The 27,494-nt window shown below is 42.0% G+C and overlaps 1 protein-coding gene and 2 long non-coding RNA genes across 3 annotated transcripts in view; 2 read left to right on the top strand and 1 right to left on the bottom strand.

Moving 5' to 3' along the window:
* LOC135912188 (uncharacterized) lies at nt 1-23,425 on the top strand. Its single transcript, XR_011507982.1, has 3 exons — nt 1-68; nt 18,037-18,814; nt 20,945-23,425. It is a non-coding gene; the product is annotated as an uncharacterized lncRNA (long non-coding RNA).
* LOC139048832 (uncharacterized) overlaps nt 1-27,494 on the bottom strand; it is a 396,301-nt gene that overhangs the window by 174,420 nt on the left and 194,387 nt on the right. The gene's annotated exons all lie outside the window — the stretch shown is intronic.
* LOC139048479 (uncharacterized) lies at nt 25,478-26,411 on the top strand. The gene is made up of 2 exons (XR_011507729.1): nt 25,478-25,645; nt 26,345-26,411. It is a non-coding gene; the product is annotated as an uncharacterized lncRNA (long non-coding RNA).

Here is a 27,494-nt window from a genome sequence, read left to right on the forward strand (position 1 = left end):
TAGCTTGTTGCGTCGTCCTCAATTTGAGTAGAACCCTTTTCGTAAGCCTCCAGGTTTCTGCCCCGTAGGTGAGTACTGGTAAGACACAGGTAAGACTTTTCTCTTGAGGCATAATGGCAACCTGCTGTTCATGATCTGAGAATGCCTGCCAAACGCACCCCAGCCCATTCTTGTTCTTCTGATTATTTCAGTCTCATGATCCGGATCCGCAGTCACTACCTGCCCTAAGTAGATGTATTCCCTTACCACTTCCAGTGCCTCACTACCTATCGTAAACTGCTGTTCTCTTCCGAGACTGTTAAACATTACTTTAGTTTTCTGCAGATTAATTTTTAGACCCACTCTTCTGCTTTGCCTCTCCAGGTCATTGAGCATGCATTGCAATTGGTCCCCTGAGTTACTAAGCAAGGCAATATCATCAGCAAATCGCAAGTTACTAAGGTATTCTCCATTAACTTTTATCCCCAATTCTTCCCAATCCAGGTCTCTGAATACCTCCTGTAAACATGCTGTGAATAGCATTGGAGAGATCGTATCTCCGTCTGACGCCTTTCTTTATTGGGATTTTGTTGCTTTCTTTGTGGAGGACTACGGTGGCTGTGGAGCCGCCATAGATATCTTCCAGTATTTTTACATACGGCTCATCTACACCCTGGTTCCGTAATGCCTCTATGACTGCTGAGGTTTCGACAGAATCAAACGCTTTCTCGTAATCAATGAAAGCTATATATAAGAGTTGGTTATATTCCGCACATTTCTCTATCACCCGATTGATAGTGTGAATATGATCTATTGTTGAGTAGCCTTTACGGAATCTTGCCTGGTCCTTTGCTTGACAGAAGTCTAAGGTGTGCCTGATTCTATTTGCGATTACCTTAGTAAATAGTTTATAGGCAACGGACAGTAAGCTGATCGGTCTATAATTTTTCAAGTCTTTGGCGTCCCCTTTCTTATGGATTAGGATTATGTTAGCGCTTTTCCAAGATTCCGGTACGCTCGACGTCATGAGGCCTTGCGTATACAGGGTGGCCAGTTTCTCTAGAACAATCTGCCCACCATCCTTCAACAAATCTGTTGTTACCTGATCCTCCCCAGCTGCCTTCCCCCTTTGCATATCTCCCAAGGCTTTCTTTACTTCTTCCGGCGTTAACTGTGGGATTTCGAATTCCTCTAGACTATTTTCTCTTCCATTATTGTCGTGGGTGCCACTGGTACTGTATAAATCTCTATAGAACTCCTCAGCCACTTGAACTATCTCATCCATGTTAGTAATGATATTGCCGGCTTTGTCTCTGAACGCATACGTCTGATTCTTGCCAATTCCTAGTTTCTTCTTCACTGTTTTTAGGCTTCCTCTGTTTCTGAGAGCATGTTCAATTCTATCCATATTATACTTCCTTATGTCAGCCGTCTTACACTTGTTGATTAACTTCGAAAGTTCTGCCAGTTCTATTCTAGATGTAGGGTTAGAGGCTTTCATACATTGGCGTTTCTTGATCAGATCTTTCGTCTCCTGCGATAGTTTACTAGTATCCTGCCTAACGGAGTTACCACCAACTTCCATTGCACACTCCTTAATGATGCCCACAAGATTGTCGTTCATTGCTTCAACACTAAGGTCCTCTTCCCGAGTTAAAGCCGAATACCTGTTCTGTAGCTTGATCTGGAATTCCTCTATTTTCCCTCTTACCGCTAACTCATTGATCGGCTTCTTATGTACCAGTTTCTTCCGTTCTCTTCTTAGGTCTAGGCTAATTCGAGTTCTTACCATCCTGTGGTCACTGCAGCGCACCTTGCCGAGCACGTCCACATCTTGTATGATGCCAGGGTTAGCGCAGAGTATGAAGTCTATTTCATTTCTAGTCTCGCCATTCGGACTCCTCCACGTCCACTTTCGGCTATCCCTCTTGCAGAAGGTATTCATTATCCTCGTATTATTCTGTTCCGCAAACTCTACTAATAACTCTCCCCTAATATTCCTAGTGCCTATGCCATATTCCCTTACTGCCTTGTCTCCAGCCTGCTTCTTGCCTACCTTGGCATTAAAGTCGCCCATTAGTAGAGTGTATTTAGTTTTCACTCTACCCATCGCCGATTCCATGTCTTCATAGAAGCTTTCGACTTCCTGGTCATCATGACTGGATGTAGGGGCATAGACCTGTACAATCTTCATTTTGTACCTCTTATTAAGTTTCACAACAAGACCTGCCACCCTCTCGTTAATGCTATAGAATTCCTGTATGTTACCAGCTATATTCTTATTAATTCTCTTCTCCGGTTCTGAATTGCCCTTGAGAGTTTTTTTGGTGTTTCACAATATCTGTCAGTGTTTATTGCTGTCTCAGCAGGCAGAAAGTTGACCAACATTACCCTTTTCCAGTCCCAAAACACAGTTGCCATGACTTTATCGGCAGACTGTGTTAGAATTTTTGTGGCTGGGGCAAAGAGGGATGCCGCAACTTGTGGGACTGTTTTGTCTCAGGTGTAAAGTGGAATGCCATGGTACCCATCTTGGACACACCTTCCGATATTGCAACGTTTCCATTAAAATCCTGTGGATGGTGCTTCGGGAAGCCCCGGAAACCAAAATGCAGAGAGTACCCAGAGTGACCCTCCGATCTTCACGCATGACCTCAATCTTCGCAACTGTCTCTTCGGAAACTGACGCCCTACCGCTCCTTTCTTTTTTGTGAATTTCAGTACAGCCGGCTGTAAACTCTCTACACCACTTGCAAACGTTCTTGACATCCATGCACAAGTGGTCATACACTTCCATCAATTACCTATGAATTTCAACCTGCTTAACGCTTTTTGCATTAAAAAATTTAATAACTGCGCAAACTTCACACTTGGCAGTAGTGTTCAACGGGAGCTTCATTTTCAATGGCTGCCAAACCAAGACTGAGCATCCGAGCAAAGCGCACACGGGCTTATTTGAGAGTGGAGGAAGCGCCACTCACAACAGTGTGGTGAACACCGTATTAACAGTTTCTCTATGTCCCCCCAAAATAGGAGAACTTTCATTTGGAATTTTCCTCGTATGTAGAATAACAAAATCGAAATTACATTCATATTGTATTCCAAGCTCGCTGTTTTTCTGTTAGTAAGGAAAAGCGACTAATATCACACCTTTTTTGCCTCTTTTAAGCCATGAAATGACATGAGCTTGGGTTTTCAGTAGGGGGTGTGCAAATATAAAAATGTTTGAATATGATTACTTACAATCAAACATCAAATGATATCCACATGCATTTATTAGCAAGTTGGTTTAACATGTTGGAACACTGCAATTACATTGTCATTGGTACAAAAATAAGCTAGTAAGGTATACGAAAAGATTGTTATCTCTTGAAAATTGAATAATTTCCGCTGGTTGTCTGTTCTCACCAACCTGTGCCCTGTTATACTGCATGAATGTCCTGGAAACTCAGGGGCATTTGACCCTGTACCAGCTGAAACTCATCGAATTTGCTGACAAGCAATAAGCTCAGGATTGCAACCTGCAAAAGAGTGCACCCTCGCTGTTTACAAATCCGTGTCCTTTGCCAGAGAGAGGTTAGCTTCGCTGCACAGCTTAGAAGTCCAGTGGCTAAGCATGTTTTACAAATGAAATTTTGCCAGCTGCACAAAATCGCGAAATTCAGCACAAAATCACGCACTTGCTTACCTTGGTTAAAACCAAACATTATGAAGCGTGTTTACTCCTGCACCGAAAGAAATATATTCAATTTATTTCAAATATTCCTATCCAATAGAATATTCAAAAATTATCGAGTACCTATTGTCGAGTCGAGTATGATTAAAATATTCAATATTTTTGAATACTTGCACACCCCTAGTTTTCAGGGCTCCTGTATCAATATTTCACCTACCATATGTTAAGGTAGCAAGCACACAAGAGAGTGCAAAGCAAGCTGGTGAAGGCTGGTCTGGGAAACTACTACTGGCACTACTCTCTAAAATGCTTCGTTTATATGACCGGTGCACCAGCCAGTGGGAAATCGCAACGACACTGCTGTTGTAGAGGAGTCGTGTGTGTGATCAGTTAATGACAGTTACAAAAGAGGTCCAGAATATTTTTTTTTGTTAACATATTTGTATTAGACAGAAAAACCTATCCACACATTGTAACCGAGACTACTTTCCCCACATATGTCTTTGTTTCACACAGAAAAAATCTTGAATAAGATGAAGTGCAAAAATGTCACATCCATGTTTCAGAATGTTCTAACTTAAAAAGCGCGTGGTATAGAGAATACAGTTTTGTACACATTGAAAAGTCATCTATACAACCTCTCTCACAGAATTAAGGTAAGTTGAGTTTAATCATAGCACGGCATGAACAAAAATGCTAACTTTCCACTTTCACATACAAGAAAAAATTGGTGGCTTATTTGGCATTTTGAAATGATGGGTTAAACTTCAAAGAATTCATGCAGGAACTCCACAGGTGTAGTCCAAGTATGCATAATCATTGTGCCACTTGCTCATCTCCATGCAACCCAGTACCACCATCAATCTTATCAAACTTGATCCGGCCAGTCAGTATAAATGCTTATCAACCCTTATAAGTCATTATAAATCTTATCGCAATTGATTGGCTCCTTATTAACATTTATCTGTCCTTATGGGACACAATCCAACTGCTATCAACTACTATCAACCTTACTAGTATTGCTCTGATCATTATAAGCCCTTTTTAGCACTTCATCCACCCACATTGAACCAGTAGCAACCGTGGCAAGACCAATGCTACCCCTCATCACTCCTTATATCAATTCATTGACTCCTTGTGTATCTGTGCTGCGAGATGCGAAGCACACGAGCCCTTGGAGATCAGTGGCATTTCGATCGGTGAAGGAACCCTCAATGCAAGGCGCATCACGTGACCACTGAAATGCATTGTGGATGTGGCATGTTTGGCATTACGTTTTCCCAAAGTCTGAGTTTTCATGATATGCACAACGCTCCAAGATGGCTCTACGTGTGGTTCTATAGATGGCTTTTATTCCACCATCATCAAATCTTTCAAAAGCCTCCACAGAAACTGTTCTTGACATTTGTTTTGTACTGCCGGTACAACATTCATATGGTTCGGCTATATTCAGCAAGCGTGGGTATATAGCCCAGTGCATAAGAAACTCAGTATTAGTGTGGGGAGCCCGGACCTCAAACTGCAATTCAAGGCCGTCCAGAGGGCCCAAGAACTGGCGGAGCATCACCACGTTCCCGTCCCGACTTGGGCGTCGCCTACAGTTTCGGCCCAAGGAGCTCGCCGCGTGCGATCTCCAACGGCTTAGACCCCTCAGGACCTCAATAAAGTTCTTGACTGACTGGAGTGTGGGGTGTTAGGTTCAAAATTCAATATTGCCAACATTTTTCTTTTCGAATTTATTTTGTTTTACACATTAATTTCTTTATAGCGATTCATCTTACATGACGGATGGATGGGTTTCCTGGTTGGGTATGCCTAGAACTGCTTACATATGGAAAATCTTTTGCTCTATTTGTAATGTGCTACATAACTTACAAAAGAGTGTATTTACCATTTTCTTTATCGCTAGGAACTGGATGGTAAATGTAAAAAAAAATCATAAGTCAGGATATCAACTATTTTTGTCTTCAAAAAATACAAATAATTTCCGATTTCTGTAAAATTACTTGAGGTTCATCTCTTGTGATCAGTTTCCTGCAACATATATACTAAGGTACTCACTTCACTGTTCAACGATGGGGGTAGTTATCAAGGTCAACAGCATACTTATTCCAATTTTGTTTCCAAGAAAACAAATTTCACAGTAGCTGGAGTTGGTGGAAATCATGCACAGGCAGCCAGAATCATTATTGTGATAAAGGGCCGTTTTGAAGCTATGACGAGGCTATAGAGATCGACTAATTTATCATTCAAAAAATAAATTATGGGTTTTTACTTGCCAAAACCACTTTCTGCTTATGAGGCACGCCGTAGTGGAGGACTCCAGAAATTTTGACCACCTGGGGTTCTTTAACGTGCACCTAAATGGCCGTTTTCGCATTTCACCCCCATCGTAATGCGGCCACCGTGGCCGGGATTAAATCCTGCGACCTCATGCTCAGCAGCCCAACACCATAGCCACTGAGCAACCACGGCGGGTTTATCATTCAAAGCTTGGGTTGAGAGGTCTGTGTCTGATGAAGTTATATGAAAGTGGAAGAACCGTAGCTTTAGGTTTACGACTTCGGAATGTAATTATTTGCGTTATTTGTGCCCAGTAAGTAACCATTCAGAGAAGTAAGTACTAATGCAAACCGAACATTCTTTTTTCAATCTGTGCATGCACACTGCACAACATATAAGGAATTTCATTGGTCAGGTCGCACAACGTAATGTTATTTCACATACTGAATTCCCCTTAGTTCAATAGATCTATAGTGAAATGTTTAATGTGTAGAAAACTACTCTCTATACTATGCGCTCTTCCAGTTGCAAAATTTTGCGGCCTGATAATGCGATTTTAGCACTTTTTTACAGTTGAGATTTCTTCTGTGACAAAGTAGTCTCTGTCCTATTCTGTGGGATGGCTTTCGTGCCTAAAATAAATATTTGGAGCTGCTTCTACAATCTGTCCTTATCTAAACACACCCAGCTGACTCCTCCACTGCAGTTGCGTCACTTCCTACTAGGCATATACACTGGTCATGTAAATGGGATGAATTTCAGATATCAAGCTTAATTAGAGAGCAGTGGCAGTAGTACTTTACCCAGACTAGCCTTATGCTTGTGTCATACAGGCACCCACAAACTTCTTTACGATAAAAGAGTTCGACCTCAAGGAAGTCGTGATTGTGTACGGCCTATAAAAGAAACCGTGAGAGGTGCATTCAGTACAACAATGTAACTTACTGCTAATTATGCTTGTAGCTATTACAGTGAACACTCCTTCCACAAAAATATTCAATATATTTGATGCATGAAAGATACACCTCGTTAAAAAACAAAATGCGCTCGCTAAACAGCAGTGCTGACAGCCACACTAGCCACCCTGTGCTTATCGACATTTTCCTTTGCGGTCTAGTGAGTAGGCTCTGCGTTCTGCAACCTAAACTGCTGCAAACTATACTAAAACGCAACATTTCATGCAATGGTCACCTTGTGAGCTTTCTTATTTGGTCTACCCCTGCATGACTAGCACGACAAAGGCTGCACTTACATTTACCCAACGCAAGTGGGCAGTAAAAAATTGGGCTGACTGAGCCCCACGTGACCGCGCTTACATGAACTCGCTTCTGACAAGTCCAGACAACGATGGCACACGGTGTCGAGCTGAGACACCAACGCGTCCTAACTGAGCTTCTGGTTCGTTTCTGTCTGCAGCAGCTCTATTCCGTGGGTCTTATTGCTACGATGAGGTTGGGCTGCACAGTGCTTGTTTTGGCCTCATCTTGATGCTATTCCCGGTGCTGGCACCTAAATCGCGACATCACAGTGTTCCTGCACAAGTCTTGGCATTGGCGGGCCCGACCCTTCTATGTGTGCATACACGCTGCAAACAAGTTGGGCAGCCCAACTCTACACTTGTTCAGTCCAACCAGCTAATGTTTACATGAACTTGACAGGTACCGTATTTACTCAAATCTAGGCTCAGTCCCTAAAGTCCAAAGCCAACAAAAAGAAATACTATATATTACTTCGAATGTAGGCCGAACAAGAAAAGTCAGGACAGCGTTCACAAAATGCAAACAGCATTTATTGAATCTGAACGTGCAGAGCTCATTCAACGTCATCATCGCTGCTAGACTCGTCGCTATGTTCCTTGTCACTGTCACCTCCAAACAGTGCACTATCTTCGGTACCGTCAAGCACATTAGATAGGCTGCACTTTCTAAAATGCAGCACACGATCAAAGTACCTGGGATGTCGTCCCACGCTGCAGCTACCCAGCCCGCAAGCTGCGATTGTGATGCACGTTTGATGCTGCCTGTTGCCGTTAGCATGTGGTCTTCATCAGTCAACCAGTCCGTGTAATATTTCCGCAGACGATCCTTGAAAGGTTTGTTGATGCAGACATCAAGTGGCTGCAACTGGCCCGTCATGCCGCCCGGTATGACAGCGAGCATGACATTTCTTGGGAAAGTTTCTCGAGCAGGCAGTGTCTTCCTTTTAAATATCATATAAGGAGGGAGTTTATGTCCATCAGCTCTGCAGCACAGCATCACAGTTGCGTGCTGCTTCCCGTAGCCTGCAGAGTGCACCTTCACCTCCTTGGCACCCTTTTCATTCACGGTGTACGCCACTGGCATAACAAAATACACAGCCGTCTGGTCGGCGTTGTCGATTTGCCCAAGGTTATAGCCTGCTGCTTCTCTCTTTCGCAGCACGTAGCGCTGAAAAGCTATCAGCTTTTCTTCGAAATTGCTTGGCAGCTTCTGGGTGATTGAAGTGCGACGTCGGAGGCTGAAGCCGAAGCACTTCATGAATTTCTGAAGCCAGCCCCGGCTGCCTTTGAAATCATTTCGCGTTAGGCCTCGCTCCCTTGAAGTTCCCTAGCTTTCGCTTGGAGCACTTCTGTTGTCACTGGAAGGGCGGCTGCTCTCTGCGTCCGAACAAAGTCAGCCAAAACTGTCTTAACTTCGTGGCGATGGCCTTTCTTTGGTCCGCTAAATACCATCCTTGTTGCGGCGCACGCAAAAAGCTGCTGTTGTCCCTTTCAATGACAGACGTTTTTCTTGTCGACGCCAAAGTGCTGCCCGGCTTTAAGGTTCGACGATGCCTCTGCGGCTATCACAACTTTTTCGCTTTAAAGCGGCACTGTAGTGGCATCTCCTGCTTGGTGCCATCGTGATAACACCACGGCCGACACGACACAGGTCAAAATGGCGACCTCGCTTGTGTACGGTTGGCTACTGGCACGGCTAGTAGCGGCTGCGATACTGACTTTTCTAGATGGTGCTAGCTATGCACCATATTTAGCAGTTTCAATGAAAAACTGGCACGTTTTTTTTAAATCCTCGAATCTAAGTTGACCCTAGGTTTGGAATATGATTATTTGAAAAAAACTATCGGCCTAGATTCGAATAAATATGGTATATTCCAGCCCGACAAGCCGGCTTAACCTGATTCTGTCGGGTTCATGTAAACACCCTGAAAGACGAAAAAAACACTGTGCCAAGCAGCCTAGGTCAAGGGTATTGTGCAGCAGCAAGTACAACTGCTGCTGAACTGTGCTTGAGCTTTTATTTAATTCAATACAAACGTTCTAAACACACACAACAATAAAGTTTAATGCAAACAATCTCAATTTTACAACAACCAGTATGGGCACAAGAGTGCTCCATTTAGCCGTCGAGGGGTGTCGCCAATCTCCTTTGACCAAAAGCTCCATTAAGTTCCCTTAGCGGAAGGGTGACTGTGAGCCACCAAGTGCATCTCCCTCGAGATAAAGACGGCAATGTTAAAAGGAGTTTGTGGGTGCCCATGTCACAGGGGTATTAAACAGCTCGCTGTGCGCGCTCTCCCATGCTTGCTACCTTAACGTACCGTAAGTAAAATGTGGTTACCAGAGCCCCGAAAACCCAAGTCTGTCATTTCGTGAGTCGGAAGAGGCAACTGCAGAATCTGGGTCACTATTCTTTAGTAACAGAAAAACAGCGAGTTCGGAATGCAATGTGAATGTAACTTTGATATTATTACAACTACACACATCATAGGGCTCTAAAAAATAGGACCAATCTTTCTGCCTAAAATAATGCTGAATGTTCTTGCAGCACTAGATTTATGACTCCTGTGAGTGTGTACTGTAAAATTTTGGTGACTTCGCCATTTTCTTACAAAATAAATACGCAGTGTAGCTGCAAATTTTTTACGTTAATTTGCAAAAAACTTCTTCGAAGATTTGTCTGGAAATTTTTCGCTTCGCTGCCCTGTCTAAAATAGCCCCACATGGCCGCTGATCTCAGGGTCAATGAGAGGCGCTTGCTGAACAAGAAAAGTACAGTAACTTAAATAAAAAAAAAAAGATTGTGGGTGGCATAAATTTAAGTTTTTTTGGGCCAGTAGTTCCAATAGTTTATTATTACAAAAAATATGTTTGGCAGTGTACAAAGTTTTATTTTTGATGTGATTGGTCTTCAAGTTTGCAAAATCTGAAAGTCGCAAGAATGCTCTTCTCCACGATTAGACTTTCTCCAAATTCGCGCTGAATTTCTTAACACAAAGGTTGATCGATTCTTTTCTAGAGGGACTAGAGCACATGCCCACCTCATACAAAAACATTTCGCTGAGAAGGAATAGTCGGCACCCCCCCAAGTGTGTCCTCATCTGAACACGCCTACGCCGTTATTTCTCACTTCCTAGTGGAATTCTTCATTTTCTTCTTTTTTTTTAACTGATGCTTACAGCTTGCCTGTCTTCTCTTCTCGATTTTGCCTTACATCAAAGTCAAGAGCCGCAGCAGGCGAAAAGACACTCTTTCTTCCCTGCGCTCGGGGATAACACGTAACCTTTTTCGTCATGTTCCTCTTCGTACATTGCTCTCAACACCATGTTACGTACTGACAACAAGAAAAGCAAATGAGAGCGATCAAGTTCCTAGCATTAGCCTATGATTCAACTCTGAAACAAGGGCGCTCGTACGAGAGACGCTTAGTCAAATGTGATGCACGCCAACAGAAACATCACAGCACTCCTAAATGCTACTGCAATATAAGCAGTCATCGCAAAAAAACTTCATTTACCTTTCCTGGAACAAAAACCACGGTGAATTGTCATGCGAGTCGCGCAGAGTGCTGATGCTACTGGGGGACACCATGTTTGAAACACTTCACAGAGAGGCCCCTGGTGACAGGAATCGAAAGTAACGGGAAGTGAAAACCCTATTAAAGTTTGTAAACCGTGTGCTCTACCAACAATTTCAGATTAGATCTATAGATGTTCGTGCTGTACTAAGCTACTGTAAAAGCCTTGCTTATGGCATACACGTAACTAACGTAGCGGCCACATCATGTTAAACATCCGAGCGTCGTAACGGCAACATGTGCGTGGAGAGGGCAAGTGGCATTTGGCGTTTTTTGCGCCGAAACCGAAACAGTAAAGTTCTCGCGCTTCAATCACCTGTAATGCCATTTATTGTTTTATTTTTCGCGTTCCGCGCTTTTTAAAAGACTAAACTGCTTCTGCGCAGACATGGTGGGAGCCTACCTTAATCTTTCCAAAACGATAGCTGCTCATCGCGTTGCGCCCAGCTTTTTTCCTGCGGTGGCGATAGCAAATGGCTATCACATCCAGCGTGCGGGTAGCAGTGGTGTGTGGTACAAATGTTTACCACCGTTTAGCAAAACTGAGCCGGAATCAAAACTGAGCCGGAATCTGGCTCAAATCAGCACAGAACAGCATAGGGAAAGCAGAAAGACGTCAGCTCATGGCAGCTTTCCAGAAGGTAGAGCAATGTTTCAGATAATTAATAGTTTTGTTGCGTATACTTAGATACTAATTAGTAAAAAACCCTGAAATGATTTTGACGATTTTGTACAAACGTACTGAGTTGTTTGGGTAGATCTTTCTGATCGTTAATTGACATATCTAAGTGCTCCGCATAAAGCCTGTAATTTATTATAAGGTTTTAAAAACGTACATTGCTACCAATCGCACCATGTCACTCAGCTGAATTTTCAGCCACCCCTAACTATTTGACGCAAGTTTTCCTAATGATGGCAGTATGGTGAGTTATCCCATAGGCTACCTTGAGCGCATCATCTATAATTTTTCTAACTTTATGGTGAACAAATGGTCGTAATAATTGGAAAATTATTAATTTTTTTCTATAAAAAGAAAGTAACACAACGAGAATGCACCAGGACAATTTCTCACTACACTTAAGCACTTGTGGCACAAAGCAAGCGTTTGCTTTTGTTACGTGTTCCGTGTAAACAAGAGCCCCACAGTCAGTGTTGATCTCGATCTTTACTTTCACAAGCACCATGGTTCACCCTTGTCACGTTGTGGGCTGCAAACCTAGCAACTGGCAATACGTCAAGCTGCAACCTTGCGTCCCTATGCAAGGAAGCAGACAAGCGGAGTGGCTACAGCGCATAGACTGTTGCTATCTGATCGATGCCATTTTGCGCGTTTGTGGCCGTCACTTTACACCTGAGAATTATTACCACAATAGTGTTTCGCATGTACATTATTTGGGTAAATGCAAGCGCAAGCAGACTAGACCAGGCCATTTGACTGTGCCGTTTCACAGGATGAGCAGAAGTGCAAATGTGAATAGTCTGCACGGTGAAGCCACCTGGTTGCAAAAGCTCAACCAAGGACAGTAGCTGTAGCGAAGTCTATTATACTTTGATGCTGGTGTAAATTTTTCTCAGGAGCATAATCGTGGACACATAGTTTTTGTAAATCTTTAAAACGTTTTACACTTGGTTAAAGCAATATTAGCTCTTCGGGTGGTTAAGCTCTGTACCACCAGGTGGCTGGACCATGCAGACCAATCAGGCCACTCACATCTATGCCAAAGCTTTTTCATTAGCTTGAGTTTAAGCCTCCACCCATCCTTTGAAACGCTCAGCTCGCTTGCGGTTACCAAAATACCAGACACGTTCAGCGCTGCGACAGAATGCTCGCAGCGCACGCTGCTTCGATAGCTCTCGCTCACACCGTGGGATCGACTGCCAAGCAGCTGGCGGAGAGGTTGGAGAGGCTTTGAGCGCTCGCTCCTAGACAAATGGAAGTAGATGACATGACCTGTCATCATGACGCAGAGCCAGTGAAGGCGGAGCTTAGCCCCGATCACTCGGTGAACAAGTTGAGGAGAAAATGCATCACTATGGAGGAGGGTAACTTGTACTCGTCCCTAGCTATCTTAACATGCGGCGCTTCCTACGAATTGTGATGTGAATAATCTACTGTAGCTGAACCCTATGCGTCTACAATATTTCTCCAAACTGTTTCAGGGGCCCTTTCAGTAGCAAGAAATTTAAGATATTTAAGAAGACTTGATGCAGTGTCATCAAAACCTCTGGCATGAAACTATGAACTACTGAAGTTATGTATCTATGAAGTCAAATTGTTTTGGTCAGCTTAAATATTTTTTGTGCTCTAATTTTATCTTAGACTGGTAGGTGTACATTGGCTCGGAATGCTTGGATGTCAGGAGGCCTTAGTTTGCTCATTGAACATGGTTTATTATATATGGCACACTGAACATTATGCAGCTACAGCAAACAATGAGACAATTATCGGAACTTCTGAGAACTGTTCACATTACCAAAATTTTGGGGACAGAACTTTTATCCAACAGCTGCCCTACGATGCCTATGTAACATGGATTCCTGCTTCAAGTGACATGCACCTTGAAATGTGTGTAGTACTTTGCACATTGTGAAGTGCTATAGATAGATAGAACAGATAGAATAGCTTTATTTCCATCTACTTGATGGAGGAGGCTGCACGTAAAAGCTGCTCCAGTAGGCAGCTTGACGAGGCCCGCAGCCCCCTCTACAGAATATTCGGCAACAGCATACATGCAAGCACATATGCATCATACATACATATATACACATACATTGTATACATACATATATATACACATACTCATAAATACTCTCATGAACCCACATACTCGCATTTACACATGCACACCCATATCTATACAGAGCCACTGGTGACAAAACCAACAATACTTAGGATAGCTTGTGTGGTTCTCGTGGTGATACAAATGAGGCAAGAAAACGCCGCTGAACATTATATACACACATATATATACATACACATGCATTCATATACCCGTATATGCATACACACTCGTATGCATACCTACACACACACACATATACAGAAGCATATATACACACTTTATATACATACTAGCCGAGAGGATGTACACTCAACCAGTAATTTAAAAATCATGCATATACAAGTCTCTCAGTTGTTCGGCCGTTATTTGGGTGATATCAACGCCTAGATTATTATATTTATTTAGAAGCATTGGCATTGTGTGTGACAGCTTCTCCCTTAGATAATTTGTTCTGGGTGTGACCACCCGCCATATCTCTTTATGACGGGCAACATAAAATTTGTCATTAAGTTCAAGGTTAGAAAGTTCTCGTAGAAAGGAGCAGTTCAGTTTTACTTCCCGCCTAAATGCAGTTGTTAACTTGTACTGGTATAACTTTAACACAGAAATTATGTTGGCTTCCTGAAATAAGTTTATAGTATGGGAGTTGTAGGGGACATTAAAGAGTAGCCGAACAAACTTCTTTTGCAAGACAAGTAGTTTATGCAAATTAACAAAGGTAGTTGTACCCCATACCAATAAGCAATAATAGAGGTACGAATAAAAAAGTGAGTTATAAATGAGAAGTTTAACTTTAAAAGGCAATAGTGATTTACATTCCACGTCACGCCGATGACCCTAGATAACTGGATTGTGACTGCGTCAATGTGTTCGTCCCAGAGCATATTACTCAAAAACGTTACGCCGAGAGTTCTCATACTAGTAACTATTTCTATCGTTTTTTCCCCGTACATAATGTTAATATTTGAATTCACTGGCTTATTTTTGGGCCTAAAGAGCACAGCTTTGGTTTTATTTGTATTTATTTCTAATTGGTTCATTACCTCAGCTTAGAGAGCATGAGGTTCGTTTCATACTCTATATCTGTACAGTTTGTTCCTGAAACAAATATACTGGCGTCATCTGCATACAGGACATATTTCGCATTTAGGTAAATATTAGTTACATCATTGATATAGGCGTTAAAAAGAAGGGGCCCCAAGACACTTCCCTGCGGAACTCCTTTTGAAATAGGCTTCATACTTGAACAATGCATATCTATCTGAACAAATTGCTGTCTGCTTGCTAGGTAAGATTTAATTAGTGCTAAAGAGTGACCTCGAATGCCATAGCTATAAAGTTTTTCAATCAATGTTAAATGGTGAATATTATCAAATGCTTTGCTAAAATCCACATAGACGCCAAGCACAAGTCTTCTTTCTTCGAACTGGGATAAGATGAATTCCTTTTGTTCCAACAGTGCATATTCGGTGGACTTAAGCTTTCTGAAGCCGAATTGGGCAGGTGATATTATATTGTTCTTCTCGAAAAAATTATTAAATTGGCGATGTAAGATTTTTTCCAGGCCCTTAGAAAAGATGGACAATATGGATATAGGCCTATAATTTTGGATATCATTTCTGTCTCCCTTTTTAAATAAAACACTCACTTTAGCGATTTGCATTCTTTTCGGAAAAGTTGCACTGGACAAACATAAATTAATAATATATGTAAGGTACGGTGTGACAATATCTAACACTTACTTTATCGGTCTAATTTGCATGCCTTCAAAATCACACGAGGAACTATTTCGCAGTGATGTGAAAGCAGAGAAAACTTCATGTTCAGAGACAGGCTCAAGAAATAATGAGAAGGAGCTAGCAACAGGCTTCAACTTAAGCAATGTCCTAGATGAACTGTTTTGATTGTTGCTAACAAAGTGATCATTAAACATAGTGGCGAGAGGGATGCCAGATATCTTATTGCCATTTATGTTCAGTTTTTCTATACGAGAATGCGATTTATTACGATTAAGGACAGTATTTAACCTTTTCCATAAGAAGTCAGGTTTTGGTGCAGAGCACTCAAATTCAGACTGAATGTGTCGCACTCTACTTAGTTTTATTTCTTTATTCAGATTTTTTCGATAAGGACCCAGATACACTGAAACAATTCAATGTTTCAGTGTATCTGGGTCCTTATTTTGAATAAATTTATGATACAATTCGTTTTTGCGATGTATTTTTGCAAGCAGTTCAGGCGTTATCCACGGTTTACGTATTTTTTTGCCTAAGGTAATTCTTTTTTCGGGAAAGTGGTACTTGTATATACCAGAAATTATATCTATGAGCTTTGTATATGCCTCTTCAGCGTTCGCGATTTGACCGATAACTTCCAGGTCACAGGTTAACATCGTTAATGCCGTGTAGCATTAGACAAAGGAATGATGCACAGAAATGCACCATGGGCCAATGGAACACCAAGTCTTATGATGGGTCACGCGACTAGGCAGTAGTATTAAACAATGTGTATGCACAGTGTGTTTGCAAACTGCAACAAGATTTGGTAAGCCTTTCTTTTCCACTGCGAATCCTCTAGCATGTTCAAAGATGTGAAAACACACATACACAGACAAAAATAAGAACAAATGGAGCTTGGCAACAAAGAAGTGAAATTAAGAAAGAAGAACCGCTGCGCACTCGTTACCGAAGACACATGATATGCACTGTCACATTAGTGATGGAGTGTAAACCCCGTGAACAGCGCAAACTTCGTTTTACTCCTTAAGCCACCCAACTTGCAAGAATACAAACAGATAAGTGACATCTCCCACTCAAACTGACATACTGCGAGCACACATAGCAAAAGCACCAAATATTCACGTTTGCAGTTGTGGAAGGATGCACATGCAGAAATATTAGTGTCGATAACAAGTGTGCACCGCTATAAGGTGCAGAAGCCTATTTTGCCATGTGGTTTCATGCCATGCAATATTTTGTGGCTGGGGGTCAATCTATTAGCGCTTCTTTATTGCAGTTGTTTGCAACTAAACTTGTCAAAAGTAACACGCCGTTCATGTACCTCACAATCCAACTTGCCTGTGAGAAAAAAAAAGGAAGAATAGGTTACATCCCTTTCTTACTGCAGGAATAAGTGAGCTGACTTAATTGCGTGCATCATCTCAGAGGCAATGTGCACTACCTTGTTCACTCTCTCACTCCAATTACAATGTAGAGCCATAGCATAATATCAAAACAGAATCAGCACAGCATTATGGCGAAGCTGTGCAGATGACGGGACATGTGAAAAACGGGACAGGACAAGACATGTCCTGTTGGCATTGTTTCACCATAATGTACAGTCAACCAAAAACAGACTACGGGAGGACCCTCATGCCACCCAGCATGCTAATCCAAATTTGTCATACTTGTACTGCTCTGTCACGTCTCTCACATTCACATAATTTCCTCATTCATGGGAGCTCTGTCTGAGGTAAGAACGTAAATTATTTCAAAAACAAATATCCCAATTCCAGCGAAGGCCTCTTGTGTCACTCTAAACTCAACAGCCTTATTAGTGTGTTCATACCCTTTTATATATTTTAATTTTTTCTTGTTTGCTGCATACTTTATACAAATTAAATACCAAAACAATGCAGCAATCCTGTCTCTCCACACCAAGTAATTTATTCATAATTAGAGCAGAAAAGTTGCAAAAATTATTTTCATGCTTCCGCACATGCAGTGCTATCTCTAAGCTCTTTCAACTGAACAGCTTTCAATTGAGATTAATAAGAGCAACCAGGAAATTTTGGCCATGACTTTTCTTTGGCTAGCATGAACCAGAACGCATAGTACAGAAAAGAATGTCACACACATGCACTCACAAACACACATCACTAGAAAAACTACTATTTATTAGAAATGTGATTCCCATTAAAAGGCAGAAAAAGAGCACGCTTGGAGGGACTAAGCAGTGAGCCCACATGACCCATGCTGATAGGCACAGAACCTACACTAAGAATTGGATATTGAATTTCCACTATCTTGTAATAATTTATTTTTCAAGTGACATTATCACCACTTAAATATATTTTTTGATAAGTTATAACCAATAAAACACAGCACCTTTTACTGCCTTTTCCCAAAGGCCTGTGCATGTAGTGTCGAATTAGCATGAAATTTGGCAATCTTTTTTAACAGTAACAGAAGAAAAGGAACACAGCATACAAGTTATTGTAAAGTAAAAAAAAATATGTAGCTGAAGAGAAGTCATACGGAAAGCAAAGTTACTGCTATCACTGACACGTACAATGAAATGAAAAAAAAAAGGAATATATCATGACACTGTACACTTTCCATGTGAAAATCTTTTCTGGAAAAGTTATACTTTTCAATGGCTGCAAAACTCTGCTTTAACAGAGAAATGGAAATAGCAGATAACGAGATATGCTGAAAACAAAATGCTAATAAAAAAATGCATGCTTGAACTGGTGTTTCAGATTCTCTATGCAAAGGAGGAGCACAAACTGGAGACAGCCATTGCAGAGCTTCAGTCCTTGCCTCATATGCCCTATGTTCAGAGATGAACACGTTTCTTTTGCGCCAATGTGAGTGGGTGCTCTTGTATCGTACTGGTGTGCTAACAAGAGGCCAAAACACAACTATTCGGAGGCTTCTGTCCGTATTCTAAAGGACATCATCCTAAACAGAACAAAAGCCTACAATGCAGTAGCTTTAATTGAATTTGTGATTAGTAATTGGGAGAAATATTTCGAAACACGGCTGCTGCGCCACGCACACAATCGGGAACCTACCCACCGAATTGGCTATGAGCACCTTCTGCAAGAAATGCCGGAATCCCCCCCAAAATCAATTCTAAAAGTAGAACAAAATTGCTACCATGTTCCGAATTCTTCTGGAACTGGGACATATGAGGTATGGGCAGACATTGGGCTATGCAGCTGCAGGGCAGGGAACCAGGGTGCTTTCTGTAAGCACCAGGCTGCTGTGCAACAAGCCTTTGGTGGTGCTTTCCCGAACAGCCCGGAGCTGACAGTTGGAGACCGCACAGAGCTTGGCCAGCTTGCCCTCGGAAAGCGTTGTCCAGCAGCAGGCTTTTTCATGCCTTTGACTGCACATGCCCTCACCTTGGCACCCTCATCTGTGTGCGAAGCAGGACCATCGACTTCGCACAAAGACGTAGGGCAGGAGACGCAGACAATCTCCACAGCGCCAGAGGTGCAAGGAGAGATGGCTGACTTGGGCCAAATACATCTGGTACGAGGTTTTGATAGCATTTTCCTTTATAAAATGTGACGAGCTCAATTCTGAACAGGTTTGATTCAACACTATCAACATAGAAAAGATGCGTCCATCACACAATTACACCAGCATTTATAGTACTATGCATTACACGACTTGTCTATATCCACTAATTCTTCTTAGTATTGATTTGAAAGTTAGGTACTTTGATTTCACTAGCTGTTCTCTCTGCTTTCTACAGCAGCGGGAAGAGTAAATTTTTTTTCCTATACACTACAGTTGTTCCTTTTGTCAACCAATGCATGACCCTTACCTCCTTTTCAAACTTCATTGCCACCAAAAAGCTTCTGCCTAAATGCTTAGGTCTAGCATTATACAGCTCTTATAGTGTGCTAAGTATATCTAGAAATGTGAATAACTTTTTAAGATATCCAATTAGGGCTACATACAACTCTTCCACCTTTTAGCTTACTTAACCTAGCCAGTGCCACTCGGCTTCCATTACCAGTTGGTGCCCAAACATCAATAATGGGTAACGCGTCCAAAGGAAGGCATTCACTTTAAATGATTAGGAGGGGGAACAGTGATAAGCTCATGTGGCTTTCTTTTTTAACAAGAAACGTTACCATAATTTTGGCATGCAGTAAAATACCTACAACTTTTGAAGAATATCACTAAGCTGTCATTCAGGAGCAGACACTGAATTATATCTCCATTTCTTCAAATCAAAGGCAGAAGATTAGAATTTATGGGTTATGAAGAAATTTATCAGAAATTTGATGGTGCCTGTGAGTTATCAATTTTCTAATCTACATGCCTATAGATGCCAATTGAAATTTTAGCATCTCAATTTCTGTGCAAGCAAGTGGCACTTGATGCATTGTAAGAAGTGTAGCCCTTATATCTCCATTACCTGCTCATTGCATCAGGAACTGTATGAAATGACAGGTTTGCTGCAACATTCTATTAGTCCATGTGGTAGCCTGTCACAAATCCAACCAAGTGTATAGACTATGAAGGGTTGCACAATACTGTTCCTCCCCTAAGTGAAGGCTTTTGTACTTTAAGGTAGATATGAGACATAACTTTACTAGTAGTTTTGAATATTGTGCAATTCTATATTCACAACAAAAATAGTTTTTCAAAGTGTAATAGTAATAATCGGTCTTTTTGATTCCGCTTCGTCGCAATACTAGTGTGTCATGCAGTGAAGCATATATACCATGCATACACGTAAGCATTCGCTTACGTGTATGCACGTGCTGGCTACAGTGTCAGTATGAGCAGCAAGATGTCTATTAAGTGTAATTGAGATGTCTAATTAAGGTGAAAGCACTGTTATGGCTTATGGCACCATCCCCTTTATACTTCTAGTCATAGCTGTAGTCTAATTGTTAATGCGTGCACTGTTTTACTTTTGTTTCTTCTCATTAACTTACTGCATTCACAAAGGCAGTTGCACCATGCTTTACTCTCAATTAACCTCTTTATAGTTTTTGACATTTATTTAACAAGTCCTACAGTACCAAAGTTTGATCTCATTCTTCCACAGAACAATTAGTACAATATTCAGTAGTTACATTCCATAAGCCCCTGTTTCACCCTGATAAATTAAAAAAGTTCACTCATTCATTCATTCATTCATTCATTCATTGAAGTTTGCAGTGAATTCTCTACACAACAGCTATTCAATATTCGATTGAGAAAATGTTCATCCAAAATCAATATTTGCTAGCTCAAAATCTACTATTCGCACATGCCAAAAAAAATTACTGTGTGCAAACAGCTTGTGCATATTGTGGCCTCTACAGCACCTAAAATATACCTTTAGGTGCATTTTTTGGGTGCTTAATATAGCCTTTTTTTTAATGGCTAATATACAATCTCTATCTATAGCTTGTAGACTTCTAGAAAATGTACTCTGTTAAGATGTCCACAAACTAGAACATGACTTGAACAACTTATCAAAGGAGTGTATTTTTGATGGCTTCATCCGTCTGCGTCCCTGTTCTCTTCTTTGGCTTTTTCTTTTAACACATATGTAAGTGCGTTGGCTTTAGCAAACATCACTTCAAAGCAAAAAACATTTGTTGGCTTAAAGGACTTTCAAGATTTAAACATGTTCATTTACGTGACTTTTCGCAGGACCACAAAAAAGAGTGTGCTGCATTCAATGAAGCATACCAGCGCGCCCATGGACTTGGTGAATGCATTCCTCAGTATGCTGCTGTTATCAAGTCCATAACAGAAGACCTGTTAAAATTGAACACCAGCAGCGCTGTGTTTGCATACATGTTGAAGCAAAAGGCCATGGGAAGGGCTATCAGGCATGGTAAAAAAATTAAGGTACAACCAACAAGCTTGGCAAGGCGCCAACCTGGCCTACCGAGAGGTTCGGGACGCATTCCTGCCGGCCGACCAAGAACAGCTGGAAAAAGGAAAACAAAACGTGGACATGTGCTCAGCCAAAGTGTGCGGGATGATGTACCTGGGGCCAAATGCCATTAAGAACTCAAACTTTATGGAGACCTCACAGTTGACCCACTAAATATGTCTCAGCATGCTTAAGGACAGTGAATACGTTGAACACACATCATCTGTCATCGAAAATGCCCATTTTCAGCCTGCACTAGGATGATTTTTAAGCAGTAATTGTAGCTCACAAAGTCTGATTGCAGTGGTTACTAATGCTAACGTGCCCCTTTCCTTTTGCAGTTTGTTATTTTTATGAAATTGCATAGCCAGCTGCTCCTGAACCCTATATCAATTGTCTGTCCCTTCTTGAGGTGGTTTAAATACTTCATGCAGCATCCGCACATTACCAAGAGTCCACCTCTAGTTCTGTTGCCTTCATAGTGCCATTGCTTCAAGCGACTTTTCAAGGATGATATTGCTATTTGTATTGAAATCTAGCACTAATATTGTAAGACTGAGACTAACCAAGCTGTCAAGCGCTTTTTATTCCAAAAAGGAAATGCCCCAGCTCATGCGTGAAGAAGTAGAACAGGGAAGATGATGATGGCTATGTACAAATTAAAATGACGAAGTATGTTAATAGTGCTTACAATATCTAGGTTTGCAAGTAAAAAGATGTTTACTGAACATGGGCCATGAATGCAGAAAGGTCCGTAGCGATGAGCACTGGTTCAGGTCGAGCACTGTCTCGTGCTCTGCATTGGCGATCCTGCTTGCACTTCAGCTGTCCTTCACTCCTTCATTTTGTGTGTAAAAACCACCAGTGCTGTGGTTATAGTGAGCTGTAGGGCTAGCTTTTGTTTATCAGGCAGGGCTTCTTGATTGGTAGCAGTAAGGTACAGCCCAAAGCATTGTATGAATAGCATCCGTTCAGCTTGCAAGTTGCCAGCCTTGCGCATAAGTTGTGCTTCAAACATTGATGCCACATGGTGGCCCTCGGTTGCTCACACCTCAGTAAATTGTGATTGGCAGTGTTACACTGGCGCTCTTCGTAAATTTTGTTACTTTGGTCACAGGAACATTTCTAGCTCTGTTTGTGTCGTTCTCAACCTAGTGTGAATAGAGTGTGAATTTTTTGAATATTTAATTCTGCGTTTTAAATGCCAAAACCATGATTTCATCATGAAGCACGCCATTTTAATTTTTTTTGTAGCGTTAGTCCTGTGTTGATTAGATATGCGACCAGCACCAATACACGCCATGATGCAACATCAAGACATGCCTTGATGCCACAGAAATGCATAATAGAGGTAGACGGTGCACTGCATGAAAAAGGTAACCATGGAAGAGACGTAAGATGAGCTGAACAAAATGCTATCTTCGTTCTGTACCATATCCTTTTGGCATTGTACAGCTCTTTATTTTCTTTGCCACCTCTCCTCTGTGACTTCACATTTCACCTTTTGTTCTTTGTTGTACTGTCTGTTATGTTTTTGCCGCGCAAATGTGCCAAGTTGTTTTGCAACTGCTGTTGACACGTTTAAAGATTAAATTGTTTTCATTGGCAGCCTACTATTCTTTCTTGTTTCTCTTTCACAACAATCTGCGTCCTTCGATATTGACACGCAACATTTGCTCTAATCATTTAGTGAAGTTCTTATAACTGAGTACTGACAATGGACATCACATTCCAGCTTGAACAAGCAAATGAGACTAATGATCATGAACCACCTCTTAGTAAACATACCATGAATTATACTCAAAACATTTCACATGAAATATGTAAGCCAACTAAGCGGCCATCCATCAAACTTCTATTTTTGCCAAACTTACCAATCACTATCTCAAAGATCTGTTGCCCTTTCTAAAACACGAATCTGAGCATTTTTTTCCATGTCAGTGTGGATTCATCTAGAGTTACTGATGCGCTTGGCTGAAGTTACAGTGCCTGCGCTTATGATCCTCACTACTTTTATTGTTAATATATTTACTTGAAAACATAAAATAAAAGGTGACAATGAATACACATGGCTAAAAGGTGAGAATATTAATGTTCTTAGATCTGGCAATTGTTCCTTCTGCAAACTGTAAGTATGGAGCTAAACTGGAGTAATATTACCATTTAGGTAAGACATTCAGTAGGATAGTCTTACCTAAATCTAAGGTGGGGTTAGTTTTCTTTATTTAGATTTGTAAGGAAGTGAGTATCGGCATATGTGCACGTCTTAGTTCTTTGTACATGCAGTCCAGCTAATATTATTGCATTAATGTTTACAGCTTACAAGCACTCACAGATTAGACAAGTGGGCGCGAGGCCAGCAAGTTAGTTTTTTGATAGCTACATGAAATAAGTGCAGGACATATGCAAGTTATCTATTTTTCGCACTTTGATTTGTTTACACCAAGACAAGTCAATAGCCTGCAGGAGACCAACATATTCAGGCATGCCTTGTAGCAAGGAATTTTTTAAGGTACTGTCACGCACTGGCTGGAGCGCTCCAGATGGCAGAAAAAAAAAGCAACAAATGAAAATAAAGCTTTATTTTGGCAAGCTTGTGCCCAACAGGAAAGCCAAGAATAATTCATTAGCAGTGATGACAGAAAATGTATTCTGTAATCATAATATGAAATCCCACAGGCGTCAGCTGTCGTTATTTATCTCAATATCATCACACTTTCATAAGTAATGGCAGCAATGGGGTAAACTGCAGAACAAACACAATCATCTTCAAACTTGCACATAAGATGATATGACGAACCCACTTTCCTTGAAAGAACGGGAGTACTCAAGACACGTGCACAATCCGACTTCACTAGTGCATCATCATGCGACAGTACAACAGAAGCTAGAGCTCATTTGCCCAGTGTCAGATACATGGAGAGTATGTGAACTCAATGTTAAAAGTAATCTGACCAATGGAGCCTCAAGGTACGGCATGCAGCCAACTATGTTAGGACATATTTTGATAGCAATATGATGTGGCAATTCATTATTAAGGAGTTGAAGAACAAGGCTGAGGGCAGTGCCCTGCAGCACACGGGATGAGACACATGCAAAAGGCGAGTTATTTCAGTTACAGGACTTGTTAAAGGGACACTAAAGCAATTATTAAGTCAAGCAAAAGTGATAGATCAGTGCTTGAGAATCTCTAAGGCGTCAAAAACTGCACCTAGAGTCAACCAGGTATTAATTATATGAAAGAGTTAAATTCAAGGTAAATAAAAATATGTTTACACATTGTATTTTTTAGCAGTTGAAGAGAGTAAACCCATACGTCAACTAAATCGCTTGTAACTTTTTCAAAAGACCCAAACCGTGACCACAGTGGTTGAATGTAGTACTTCAAACAGGAAAATAGAAGCCAAGTAAATCATCAATTTTGGCACAGCATGGTACAAAATGATCACAAAAAAAAGTAATAGAGCCATATATCACATGAGTGAAATAGGGAAATCTAGCGTAGAAAACGTTTCTACATGAAACAGGAAGGGTACATAAAACTAAGACCACATTATGATAAAAATTGAAATTCGTTGAACGCGGTGCGTATACCACGCAACGTGGGTTACAAAAACGGCTAAGTTCTGACTTGGTGTTGCAGAACTTGGCGGCTGGACACATATTTCGCGAAGAAAAACGTGGCTCGCGACTTACAACACCAGTCAGAAGCGCGTTAGCAATTAAAAAGCATGTTTCGTGGGCTGATCTGTTTCAACTGCCACAATTTTCACAGTGTATTTGCGACTTCTTCAGTGAAGCCGAGACACCAGCATCAAAAGACGGAAGCGTACGCTTAATCTCCGGTGAGAAACGCGGGTTACTGCACCAGTATAGCGTTCAGTATATAACGTTTGCCTTCTCCCAGCCCACACAACAGCCAAGACGCAGCCGCCACACAGCGATGCCAAAGTATCACACCAAGTTCAGAAACAAAAACAAGGAAATGCTTACCTCTACACTCTGCGTAGACCCGCAGTGTATGCGCACAAAAACAACAACGGAGTTCTTGCCGAAGACCCAAACGCGTAGAACGGCGGGGCGTCGCCGAAGGCCGTTGGCGAGCTGGCCAATTGAGCTGGCGAAGCAGACTGCGCGCCCAGGCGTACCGCATCTCCCTAGTGCCTAGGGACGTACCTAGTAGGATCTAGGGCGCGTGCCGTGCCGCTTCGGTGAAAAAGTACCTAAAACGGCGGTTCGTGCGAGCACCGCATAGTGGCGCAGCGGTCGAGCGCTGGGCTTGGGCCTAAATAGAAACACGCCACCCAGCCACCCCCCGCCAATCCACTACGTGTGACTATTGTTCACCACGCTTCCTGTGACGCTTCCTTCCATCCAAGGCCTGCGAGTTGACTCGGACCACTTCGCCGCTCCCTTCACCCTGGAACGTTGTGAATCTGATATGCGGGCCATCTCGTCATCTGCTTCAACGAGTAAGTTAACTGCACTAGAATTGTATCCCATAGAGAATAGCTACAACTATTTCAAGCTTAAGGCAACGCGTTGAAATTTATTTTTTCGAACATAAGCACCACGTAGAATACTTACCGTGAGAGGACCACGTGGCCGTAGCGCTGAACGATCTGTACAGATAAACGTGCACTAAAGCCACATATTTCACCTTATTAAAGCAGCAAAGTGCCTTTCGGAAGGCGGTAATTCTATCTTTGTTGAAATTATAACTCGGCGCCTGATTTTAAGCCCATTTGAATCGCAGTCCTTTGTCTCTTGGCTGCAACGGTCATACCACCTCAACCTACACGGCTGGGGCTAGGCAGGATGTTAGAAAGGCGCGTGTGGAGATCATAAGTGCAGCGCTGAAAGAATGTTGGGCGCGTACAGAATTCTCAAGCCACATAGTTCACCCTTGTCGGGCAGCACTTGTTTTTCTTAGAAAGCTGCAAGATTGTATTTATTCGTATTTTAAGCCAGTGCATAAGTATGTTATGCTTACATGTATCGCAGTCCTCTTTGTAGTGGTTAGAACGGTTTCAAATGATGAACTTGTACGGGCGGACCGAAAACACCCTGTGGAAGTCCAGTACATTGCTGACAAAGAAGTGTTCCGTTATTGTGCGCATGAAAAGTACTGCAGAAGTCTAATGCGCGGTTTTTCTTTTTTTCTGACGCAGGTGCACAGCTACACCAGGAATCGTCGCGTTGGTAGGTTTCGGCAAATAAAGGTTGTATGAAATGTTGCGTTCGACTGGTGTTTGGTATGCTTTGAGCAAACAAGGAGGCGTGCTGTTACGCCAGCACCTCTCACTTGCACCTGTGCTTCATATATATATATAATTAACGAGAAGAAAGGGGGTTAACCGAGGGGCCCGAATTTTTTGTCATATCAAAAGAAGCCAACAAACGTTGACACCAAGGATAACATATTAGAAATTACTCGTGCCTAATAAATGAAATGATGAATTAATGGACGTTAAAGTGGATGAAAAAACAACTTGCCACAGGTGGGAACTCCCAGGGTTCTACTAGGACACGTAAATACCCAAAAAAGAGGATGGGGAAACAGCGCCGCAGTAGCTCAATTGGTAGAGCATAGCACACGAAATGCGAAGGTTGTGGGTTCGATCCCCACCTGCGGTTGTTTTATATATGTATATGTATAGATATATTTATTAGTGTGATCCCGCCGGGGTGGCTATCGAGTACTGCTGACTACGTGGTCGCTACTGCCGGTAGCATTTCGGACAGGGGCCGAATGGTAAAACGCACGCGTGCCTCTCTGCACGTTGAAAAAAGCTAACCAACAGCGTCAGATCGCATATAAGGCATTATAAGGGGTATCGCACGACACGTTGGCTTGGTTAATACGATATCGATGGCGAGTGGTGGGGTCAGTGCGGATGGATGGATGGATGGCGGCTATACCCCTTGTAACGGGCGGCGGCTGGCGCCACCTAGCCTTTTGGTCCCCCTCCTATTTTATTCTTTTTTTTTCCTTTCTTTATATCGTCTTTTCCTTAACCTAGTTTTCACTCCCCCCCAAAATAACAATCTAAAACAGTAGAGGAAACATTATCTCCCCCATTTATGGTATCTCTCCCTTGACTTCCTCCACCAATCCTCTAGCCTCCCCTTCGTTACTGCCACTCTTTTCTCGTCTATTTGCCCTCGTTCCCCGGGAAAACCTAATGCCCCTTCCATATCTGCCACTGTTCCCTCCGTCAGGGTCGGGCGAAGGTCTGCATCTTAGCACTATATGCTCAGTGGTCTCCATTTCGGCTCCGCAAGCTGTGCACCGAAGGTCCACGTCTTCAAATTTAGCCC

Source organism: Dermacentor albipictus, chromosome 8 (assembly GCF_038994185.2).
Source record: "Dermacentor albipictus isolate Rhodes 1998 colony chromosome 8, USDA_Dalb.pri_finalv2, whole genome shotgun sequence".
NCBI lineage: Eukaryota > Metazoa > Arthropoda > Arachnida > Ixodida > Ixodidae > Dermacentor > Dermacentor albipictus.